An 11,934-nucleotide genomic window follows, 5' to 3' on the forward strand; every position below is an offset into this window, starting at 1 on the left:
GCCCATAGGCTAAGTTGAGTTGGCCGTGATGGTTAGCCCCTATTTAATAAAAAAAAATTAACTTGGGTATGTTTTTAACAATAATTGGAAAAATTCATATCAGATTCTGGATTTCTGGCTTCTTTAAAAAAATTGGAAACTGAGGCAGAGCAGGGTCTGACCACTCCCATAGCAAAGGTCACTATGGTCGCTTTTGGTGGGTATGTGCTTTCCAGCCTGACATGGCCCACATTCTATTTCATTTTGAATTACATGCAGCCAGTTTTGTTGCCACGGTTTGCCTATTTCCTGAAGGCAGTGATGTTTTCAGTCTTCAGTTAAAAGACACTGAGAGCATGGGACTAGACATCAAAGGTTGTCTTTTGAAACATAGTAAGACTTCTAAGTAATGAGTCAACAGTGCTTCAAAAACACCATTATAGGTGCACAATGAGAACTTCGTGAAAGAACGTGGATAAAGAGCCCTTAGCACAGTGCCTGGCACCTAGTAGTCAACCTGGTGGTTTTAACAGAATATAGAAGTTTCTTTTGTGTATTCATCATTAGGGTACCAGAGGAATCTGTCTGTCATAGTGCAGGTAACAACCATATTTTTTTCTAATTATAAAAGTAATTATAAAAGTAATATAGTGCAGTGCTCCACAAAGTGTGGTCCATGGACAGGCAACATCGATAACACCTAACATAAATGCAGATCCTCAGGCCCTAAGCTGGATCTACTGAATCAAAATCTCTGAGCTTAAAGTATAGGAAAATAAACTCTCCAGGTGACTCTGATGCACACTGAAGTTTGAGCAGCATTGGTAGAATAGAGTCCAATCTATCTCATGGAAACACATACACACACGGAGAGCCCATAACAGCCTTCTATAAACTGGGCCTCTGTAATCTCTTTTACATCCTCCAAATGTAGGAGATATGGATCAATGTATCATCAACGATGGGCGGAGAGAAGTAATCAAGAAAAAGAAGACTAAGTAATAAAACCTTGATTTAAAAATTAGATTGAGTAGTTTCTTCTCCATTAGTGATTGTAAATTTGAGGAAACTATTGCATACAGATGCTCTTAAGATCTGTCTTCAAGATGGTTCTTGTGAAAATGTACCTTGCTGGAATGGCACTATCCAATAACATTTTCTACAATGATGGGAATATTCAAGTGCTACTGAGCTAGTTTGACTGAAGAATTAAATTCAAAAATTTAACTTAATTTTAATTAATTTAGATGGCCACATATAGCTACTGGCTACTGTATTGGACAGTATAGCTCTAAATAAGGTACTAGAATATCTAAGCTTAGAATTATAGAAGTTTAAGATATTCTTATTTCATATTGTTAAGGAGAAAAACAATAATAAAAATCAGGTTGTCAAAAAGTGTTTTGTTTTTTTTTAGGCGAGGAAACCCTTGGTTTACTTCACGGATTGCAAGGACCTTGTCAGCTTACAATCCCTTAGTTTTTACACCTACAGCATCTGGTCTTCCTAGGTGGTCTCCTATCTAAGTACTAACCAGGCCCGACCCTGATTAGCTTCCGAGATCAGAAGAGATCGGGCTTGTTCAGGGTAGCATGGCCATAGACCGATCCCATTTTTATGTTACTTAAAATATGTGTACGGATTGAAAGGATATATTCAAAATATGAATACTATATTATAGTTGTTGTTTTTGCCTTTTTGTATTTTCTATTTTCTCTAAAACAAACAATTTGCTGTAAAATTTTTTAATGGTTGTTTCTATATCTGGCTACAAACTTTATCGCTATATCCAAGCACTGTTTGCAGAAAGTAAATATTTATTGTATTTAATTGAAACGCTATCAAGCAATTGAGATTTTTCCCATGGCCAGAAAGGCACACAAACATGTACAGCAGTAGAAAGATATAGAGACACAAAGGGATCTGGATATGTCACATGCAGATAAAAAGATAAGTGGAGGCAGAGAGCCCACACCCCTTCAAGCCCTGGATACCCAACCATAGCCCATGATTTCAAGAAGACCTCAACTCAGAGGTGAGTCATACCCCTGGTGGAGTGGGTCCTGAACCTGGGACTAAGCCGGTAGGAAGGTCAGACTTAGTACATCCATTAATAACAGACACAGACCCAAGCGGAGGCCAAAACAAACACATTGCATCATCTCGGGTTATGATCCTCGATCAAAGCCTTAGTCTTTTAGGGAAAAAAATCGGGTGGGGTGGAGAAAGGGGAAGAGAGAGGAAGCAGGCTGTAAATATGTTTGGCTGCAGACAGATTATTCTTTGAGATCATAAAGTTATTGGATACTGATGCTGAAAGGGACCCAGAGGGGTCATTGCATCCATTCTCCAGCCTCTGTTGCTGAACCCGTATGAATTTTTGCAAAGCTATTCTGTGTTTCAAACCCTATAGAGATAGTGATAGGGACAGGAAAGAATATCCTGTGTTTAATCTAAGTATCCCCAGGTGGTAGTTTATAATATTTGCCTATTGCTTATTCTATTCTGTGTACATTCATTTCTCCACACACAGTGAATATTTATTCACTTTATGTGTGTATTATTATGGTTCTACTCTAGAGATTTTTTTTTTCCATTTTTTTTTTTCTAGTAAAGAAACTGAAATACGAGGAAAAAAGTGAAATTCAAACTATCGGTAGTATAACTTATATTGTGGGTGGCCATTCAATAAGGATATATTAATGATGGAGTTAAAGAAAACAACATAACTTTATTCTGGGATTCTTTACAAATGTATGACCAAAATCCTACATGACTAAGAAAGATTAGAATAACTATTCATGTTCTTTAATATTTTTCTTTCTTATAGTTTACCTCAAATTGTAAAATCCACTGAGAAATTTCCTCTCTAAAAGTTGGGAAAATTTTTTATGTAATTTTAGATCTCTCCTATATTTTCACTTTTTCTTCCCTGATCAAACTAAGAAATATTGATGAGGGGAAAAAAAATTTCCATTTCACATCCCCCATTTGAAAACCAGTGGATTTTTCTCATACTAAACTGATTTAAACTCAAGGCCTGGAATTTCACTAATGCAAATATGGGAAGAGAGACAAAGGTGTAATTGAATCAGGATGAACTAATCGATCTCCAGGAATAAATTATGGAGGTACACACTCTTGCTCTCAGAAATCCATCTGATACATTTATCAAATGCCATCTTCTGACCAGGGCAGAGTTCTGTTCTGTTCTATCTGTTCTGTACTCCTGGTAGGCAAAGAGAGTTGAGGTTCTGGGACTGTAGCTGGGATAGGTAAAATGGATTTTGAATGGAGAAAGGAAAGGGAAGACAGGTATATCTCAGTAGTAAGATAGAGTGGAAGAGGAAGGGAAGAGGTAATGTGAGCTATCTCTTGAGCTTGAGTTGACATCAGAGACATACTAACCATGATGGAGTTGAAGTTCTATGTTGGATTAAAGTATCAGAAAAGGAGAAGATAGGATACTAGTCTGAGGAATGTCTACTCAGTATAACAGGTGATTATTGGAGGCTCTTGAGCAAAGGAATAGTATGGCAAAAGCTGCATTCAAGAAATGTTAATGTGTCAGGAATGTGCAGGCTTCATTCACAGGAGAGAAGAGGGATCTCAGGCAGGGACTCCAGGAATCTTGATGTGAGGTGGTGAGAGCTTGGAGAGGAGACTGGTAATGAAATAATCATAAAAATAATAATATAGCTCACATTTACTGAGAGCTTACTACATGCTAACTATTGTGCTAAGGATTTTACTTATCACATTTCATTATTACAGTAACCCTATGAAGTAGATACTATTATTATTCTTATTTTCAACTGTGGAAACTGAGGCTTATTGTTGCCAAGTAAAAGCACAAGTAAGAGATGCATTTCAGAGGTGAATCCCAAGGATTTGGGGAGCAGGCAGTGTACAGAAAGGACAGAGAATGTTTTAAGAGCCTGGAAAACTGGGATGGATATCTATCAATGTCAGCAGTAGAAAAAAGGAAGCTTCGCAGGAGGGAAAAGCAATGAGTCTTTTGTCCCATGTGAACTTTCCATTTTATTAGGATTTTCAAATACTTTTATTCTAAGTATCCAGAACATTTTCTCAATAAGACCTCTTCCCCCTGATTTTTCTATAGTTTGGGAATCGGACCTGGCTGAGCTACCTCACAGAGAAAGTAGGGGTCTAGCAACAGCAAACCAACACCAGACAGTGAAGACAATCCAGAGATAAGGGTCTTTGCCCTTCACCATTGACCTTCTGGTCAACCACAGGATTGGCTGAAGGCCCTGCTCTTCCCAACATCATTGTTCCATCCACACTCTCAATTACCCCAGGCTCCTGCACCTGGGGGCACAAAGCTGACTTCAAATCACTACAAGGGTGGGTATCACTCTCAGCACTTGGATTCCCTTGGGTCTGGGAGAGGGGCACGTCACAACTGGGAAGACAAGAGCAGTAAAAATGTCTCTGTGAAGAATGAAACAGGGTTTGGGAGCAGGCATCTGCCAAAGGCCACTGGGAGGAGGGGCGAGCAGTCTGACGTCAAAGAGCCTCCAGGGTCTTGACACAGATGAGATAATGGTTTTTTCTCTCCTGAGGGAGCAAAGCCCCCCTTGTCCCTAGGGTCTTGTATAACTCAGACCACTAGGAAGTTCACCATAGACGAAAGTTCTGTTCTAACACTGAGAATCTTCTTGTTAGGCTTGCCTTAGAACACTCATGTGTGTGTCACACACATATGTTCAGATACACTTTTTCTGGGTAGAATTTATATGTGATTACTCTGTATCTTTATTCCTTCTCTCTTTCTTCTACATGTCTCTTCAGCAACCACCTTTTTGTTCTTTTTTAAACCTTCCTCTTTTCTTTCCTCTTTTCACCCCAGCAAGTTAGAGAAACCTTAGATTACATGACTTCCGTGAGAGAAATAAGGGCAGATAACGTTTCTATCCTCTTCTTTCCCACTAAACTTATCGACGTGAAGTCAGTGTCCCCATAATCAAGTCAAATAGCTACCTGGAGAAGGCACAAGACCTTTTCGAATGGGGTTCAGGTTCAGTGGATGAAGTCCCCAAAGCGCCCACCCTCAATGATGCTGTCATTACCAAGCCTTACAGGTGCTCAGCAAGACTCCCTACAGCATCTCCAGGTCTCCAGGTAGGAGCTCCCCAAATCTTGAAGGAGAGTCAAATCTGTAACTCTCCAGACTTGGGCATTTTCTGTGCAGCCAGAGCTCTCTTTTCTTTCCATATCAGAGGGCAGAATTCCCCCTTGCTTTGAGATCACCACCTAATTGCCTGACCAGGTGTTTTCACTTTGCCCACTATGTGTCTAAGCTATGTGTCTCAGACAAAATGTAGTCTTTGTCCATTAGTCCATGAGTAGACCATCAGCATCTGATAGCGGACCATTTCGATCCTTACTCGTTATTTTTATAGAACATGGCAAGAAACCAATCAATCAAGTTAGTATTCTCCCTGACCAAAATAATGTCTCCAGAAGGTCAAGGACTTCATATATTATGTTCCCTGCCCCAGCACAACCATTAAGAATGTGTGAGTACATTCCTAATGGTTTACAGTTATTTAAACCCTCGTTAGAACCTCTTGACATATCAGTGTGGAGAGACCAAACAACTAGTCTGAAGTGTGCTGCATGGAATCATTTTGCCAGCTAAGCAGGCAAGTTTGGGTGTGCTAACTCTTCTCTCAAAGATTCACTGGCCTTTTTACCGCATTCTTTGGTGGGAAAAGGAGTTTCTTCATAAGTCCTGCCTATACAATGGTCTGATTGTTAAAAGACACAACACTGACGTACATGGCCCTACTTAGCCTGGGGAGTTTGTGAATCGAGAGGTTGATTTTTAATTTTTGGTTATTTTCAGTTACGGTCCCCATATTTTTCTTGCATACAAAGATGTTAGACTCTTGAGAGCTCCTGGGGATCCTTCTACTTTCTGTGGCTTTTGCTGTGGCTGCCATTGTTGTTGTCAGGTATTCATCAGGTTAGAGTCCTGACTACGTGGAACCGGGAGAAAGAAGAGAATGCACATCCCTGTGTGACCACCCACACGACAACAATAAATTATAAGAAGTGGCATCACAGCCCCAATCTGAAATTCCCATGCCCATGGAGGAGGCCCCAGACTCTTTCCACTCTCTCTTCAACTTTCCTCCTTCTTGCCACCACTGACTCACTTCAGGCCCTCACTGTGTCACAGCTGGACCGTGTCAAGAGTCTCCTCCAGGACTTCCGGAATGCTCTGAAATGACCTGTTCTCTTAGGGCAGTACTTTTTCCTTTCTCTTTTTCTCCATCTCTGTAAGTTCTTAAGTTCTTTGGAAATTCCTGTTTCTTTTGCAACTTTTCCACCAACCCCACCACCATTCAAATTAAAAAAAAAAAAATCCCTGTGGAGAGGAGTGAGTAGGCAACATGTCATTCCCATACCCTTACCCAAGATCTCAATGACCCCTCCTTCCCCCACATTACCTGTTGGGCCCCAGCTCCACACCTTTGCCTTTCCTCTAATAGGAGCCCAAGCATCCAAATCCCTGTACCTCAATCTGTGCCTGGCTATACCCAGACCCATATGTTTACTCTTTTAAACAGACATGTTTGACTTAACTGAAGCACAAACACACACTGAAGGCATTTCTACACATCTCCCTGAGGTCAGTCTGAACTAACAAGGTGTGGGCAAATAGGTTAACCTCACCCAGAATGTCAGGGTAGAGCAGGCAGAGGATTAACTACTGTGAGCCTCAGTCCTGACCCTTCGATTGATGGATAACCCTGTGGATCTTCGGTCCTTTTGCACTTCGATGTGTACACTTCGGCTGTGACAGCCTGCGAGAGGGTGGGGGTGCCCAGAAAAAAAGAGAAATACCAAGCAAATTTGCCACCAGGGTAGTGCCACTAAGTAGCACAAACTTAGCTTCCCAGCACCTTATACCCTGAGAAATTCAATTATCACTCTGAGACACACAGCCCAGAGGTACTCACAGGTCTCAGGTGAGGTGCCAACAATAAGAAAAAGAAAAAGGAAATAAATAAATTAAAAAAAAAAAGACCCTGACCCTGCAAAGCATTTGCTTGATAGAAGCAAACTGAAAGCTTGACATGCTTTTATGAATTAGGCAGAGCAGAAAAGTATATCCCTCTCAAAAAGAAAAAAAAAAAAAAAGGAATAACAACAACAAAACCTGCAAATGTATTCACTTCTGTTTTGTAGGATGAACTGAAATAGGAATTTAAGCAGCAGTTAGATTCTACTAACTAGAGAATTGATTTGAGGTCTTTTAACCTCTCTGAGCTTTTGATTCATTACCGATATGTAACCCTAATCATCTCAGAGAAGAGAAGTGTCAGATTTAAGAAGCAACATACAAAAATTAAAAGTAATAAAGGTGGAATTCCATCTATTATTCATGCCTCTGTGAAGACATTAAAGGGAATGAAAATACATGGTACTCAGAAACACTTATTCAAATTCTCTTTTCTTTCCAACTGACTTTCTTATCCTAGTTACTTTGGCTCTGGTCTCCAGGGAGGAATAAAAAGCTTTCTCTTTCATTCCCTATTCACATAGTTTTTCGTCATTTTCATTCTCCCTCCCACCCTCCAAGTACTATAATATCTATTTTTTAAATTAATTTATTTTTTATGGTGACATTGGTTAACGAAATCCAATAAGTTTAAGCTAGTACCGTAATATCTAGATAACTTATATTTTCTTTCAGCAAAAACTTCTTTCCTCTTCCAAGAGCATAGGCGGTGGAAACCAGACTAACATTTACAGAATTTTGTGTGTGTGTGAGGTTGGGGGAAAAGTAGGCCTGTAAACAATCCTAAATTATCGATTTTTGTCCCTGTTATTAATTTTTGTCATAACATTAAATACGATACCTCTAATTTATCCCTGCTTACCTCACGAGTTCGTTGTGTAGATCAAATAAGATACTGCACATTCTTTTGGAAAACCATAAATCACTATAATCAGGAATACAGAATTTTTATGTGAATCTATGATAAAAGGATTGGCACAATTTTCCTTTCCTGGATGCCAAAGCAAAAATATAGGGAGAAGAAAGAAAGAGTTTCTTCTTAAAATAACCATGTAAATTATTATGCCTCTGAAGCTGTCAAGCATATCCCTATATTGTTTAATATGTCTTTATCTTACTTTTCTAATTTTTGTACTCCTAAGGACAAGGTTTTGTTTTTGTCATATCATGTCAAATGAATAAATGATTTTTTTATTCATTCATTCATTTATCCATTCAATTAATTAATATTTGTCAATGAATTAGTCATTTCCTCCCACATTGTTTTTTTTTTTTTTTTAATCTTCCAAGAATCAGGTTCTTGATGTTAAATAAATCATAGCCCTTTCCTTTAAGGAGCCCACAATCTAGTGGATGAGGTGAGAATGTAAGCAGACATTTGAAATCATTGATTCCTGATAGAGTGAGAGAGGGAATTTGCACCTCAGTTATACAAGATTTGAATTTTCTTTGAAAGCTATGAGTTCAGACTTGCATGTAACACCCAATTCCACGAATGGAAAAGATTTAGGGTCCCACTTCCTCTAATGCACATATTCCCTTGGCTAAATCACCATTTAATTACATTCTTCAACATTTACCGAATGTTATATGTGCAAGTAGTGTGTGCAAGACAAGACAATACCCAAATTAGGGTTAAGAGTAGGTTTTGTAACTTTTTTTTAACCCCAAAGTATCTATCATATAAGTAAGTGTTTAATGAATACTTATTACTCCTTGACTGGATTGGTTCTTAGCATCTGGTCTGTACCAAAAAGTCCAGACTGCATCTTTACTGCTGCTGCTTGGTAATTTCAGTCCCTTTCTTGATACAAATTGGAAAGAATGGAGATGAGTGAGTACCACTGAAAAACAACATGGCTCTGTTAAAGAACTCAGATCTTCTTCCCCTGTGAGTCATTAAGCCCTATGAGATGGAGAGGTCAGCTGTTCTTCCATACATTTCACTGTTCTCTCTCTGAGACGATGACTCTATACAAAGTGGCCAGAGCCCCTTCTCCGACTCTTGTTTCTGAGCCTGTTCTGCAAGACCACGGTGGCTCTGGGCTACATGATACCCTGTGGATAAGCAGTTAAAGAGGGCCTTAGTCACTGCACCAGCATTGCATTAGTTCATGTAATGGGAGATCCTTTGGTCAGAAGAATCTGGGAATCTGATGGTCAAGCCTTTTGTTATGGAATGAATATTTGTGTCCCCCTTTAAATTTATATGTTGAAGCCCCAGCTCCCAATGTGATGCTATTTAGAGGTGAGGCCTTTGGGAAGTATTTAGATTTAGATTAGGTCACGAAGATGGGACCCTCATGGTGGGATTAGTATGCCCTTATAAGAAAAGGAAGAGAGAGATCTTGCTCTCTCCAGGCTTATGAACCAATGAAAAGCCATGTGAGGACACAGCAGAAATGTTCTGTCTACAAGCCAGAGAGCAGCCCCTAACCAGACATTGAATCTGGCAGTACCTTGATCTTGGACTTTCCAGCTTCCAGAAATGTTAGAAATAAATGTCTGTTGTCTATGGTATTTTACTGCAGCAGCTCAAGTTGACAAAGACAGCCCCTTTGCTAGTCAATTTCTTTCACAGGTGATACCCACTCTGGGCTGCCCACTGCTCTGCATCACAGCACAATCAAACAATTCTATTTACAGCATGTGCGGATAACTCATGTTAGTGGTAATGTGGCAGAGAGTCATCCAAGTAGAACCATATATCTTCCTAAATTCCCCATTTTCATTCAGCTAGACCACTCCCTTTGCCTAGAATCAGACATCTTCAAAAGCATGGTATTCGATCCATCTCAGTCTCGAATCAGGGATCCATGGAACAGTGTCGATGCTGTGTTTACATAATTGCTGGTATCAGCTTTCAACCTTGTTCCCCACCCTTAGCAAGAGTGGCAGAGCAAGGGAAATTAGAAGAGGAAGAGACCAGCCCAGTTGGTGGGTTTCTATGTCTAGACAGGCTAATGAGTAAAAAGTGTTCCTCGTGGAGGTCCTGAACCAGGAAAATAACTTCAAAGACTGATTCTTTTTTTCCCCCGATCAGCCCATGCCACCTTCCCTGAAATCCTTGACCTAAGTTAAGAGAGGGGAAAATGACTTCTTTTGGCACTCAGGTCCCCACTCTGACACAGGCCCCGTGCCAGGCCAACTCAGGCTCCATCCCTCTCCTTCAATGAGGCTCATTCAGCACCAAGGGCTCCACCAGCTTGGGGATCTCCTCACCAAAGCTGGCCTTTCCAAGAGACTCAATATGTGGTTCCCCACCGGGCAAGCTCAGAGGAGGGCCAGGATACTCCATTCCTCAACATTTCTTATGATTTTTTAATGTTCCTTCCTACTTCCTAAAATTCACAGAATTCCTTTATCTCAAGTTGGCAGTTAAAATCCAACCACCTCTTCTGTCTACAGGACTCTCCCTGTGGAAATTCATTCAGCCTCTGCTTAAAAACTTTTAGACATAAGGAACTCACAATTTCTCATTCCTTCTTTGGTCAACTTTGTTAGAAAGAACTTTTTAATTGAGACCAAATACCTGCACTTTGTAATGATCAATTTTATTCGAGTTTTAGAACCATGAATACATAGAAGACCTAAAAATGAAACTTAGAGTGATCTAATTTACCCCCCTCACTTTCCAGGGAGCCCTTTCAGTGCAGTGAGTTCCTGAGTGACATTACAGGGAGTCTGAGAAACTCAGCTCTTGTTCATGAGTCAGTTTGTGAGATGGAGAAAAGAGGTCAAAAGCACACCTCTCCCTTATCTCCCCAGTCCTTCCCTTCACTTCTTGCCTCTATCAGAATTGCTTGCCTCTAATTTGCCTTGGCTTTCTGTTTTACCACCAACAATCTCTCTTCTCTCCACCAAGAGTCTCTCTTCTCTCCTATACCACTGTCAGAGCAATCATCCTAAAGTCAGCTCCATGCATGGCACTCTGGGGCTCTAAATTCTTCAGGGATTACCTATCATCTGAATGCTTCTTAAATCCTTATTATGAATTTCCCTCCATAAGGCCCTACACAATCTGACCACAGCTTGCCTTTCCAGAAAGTGAATCAAACTGATTATTGCTTTTCTCAGAAGGGGTCAGTGTCTACTGGGGAAATCTCTAACTCTGAAGATCAGATAGAGCAGGAAGTGGCCCAGGTTCCTGCCTCACTCTACCTAACTACCTGACCGTCTCCTGCACCTCAAGTTTCTCATTTATTCAGTGAAGACTTAGAGTCAGATGAACTCTGGGGTACTTTCTGGCTCTAGAATTCTGAAGGAGTGGACGGAAGAAAAACCTAGACCTAGACTCTAAGTGTCTGGGAAGACTGATGGGGGGAGGGATAGTCGATGACTTAGAATCTCAGACAATAGGGAATTAGCTGCAGGGAAACTGGGGCAAGAAGGAAAGGTCTTGGGAAACTTCAAAGTTGGAGGTCCTGCCTTAGTACTTTAGTGACACAGTGGAACACTGGAATTAACTGGGGACTTTATAAAACACTGACTTAAAACCTGGGCCCTACTCCAGAGATTCTGATTTAATTAGCCTGGAGTGCAACCTAGTTAGCAGGATTTTTAATGGCTCCCTGGATCATTCTCATATGTTGCAGAATTTGAGAACACAACCCCAAGTAAAGGGCAGGAATGGAGAGGAAATGACAGACACAACCTTTATCAGAGGATCCAATCTGTACAGCAAAACACTACAGGACATGCAGCTCCCCCAGCCAGTGGTTTTCTCACGTCAGGGCCAATGCATCGAGTTCACTCAAAGAAACCTCCACATGAGAGGGCTCATGCTCCCATTACTGCTAGCTCAGGAACGCCCATTCCTTCCAACCCTGCTGCGCCCAGGCCTGCGTAGGGCTGTAGGTTCCACTGGCGGTTTGAAAGTTGATCTGGGTTCACGTCTCAGT

At 40.6% G+C, this 11,934-nt stretch overlaps 1 pseudogene; it reads right to left on the reverse strand.

Annotated features, from left to right (window-relative positions):
• Positions 1-1,464: 1,464 nt before the first annotated feature.
• On the reverse strand, positions 1,465-1,583 carry LOC111738742 (annotated as a pseudogene).
• Positions 1,584-11,934: the final 10,351 nt, after the last annotated feature.

This window comes from Pteropus vampyrus, unplaced genomic scaffold, assembly GCF_000151845.1.
Source record: "Pteropus vampyrus isolate Shadow unplaced genomic scaffold, Pvam_2.0 Scaffold42, whole genome shotgun sequence".
In the NCBI taxonomy this organism is placed as follows: domain Eukaryota; kingdom Metazoa; phylum Chordata; class Mammalia; order Chiroptera; family Pteropodidae; genus Pteropus; species Pteropus vampyrus.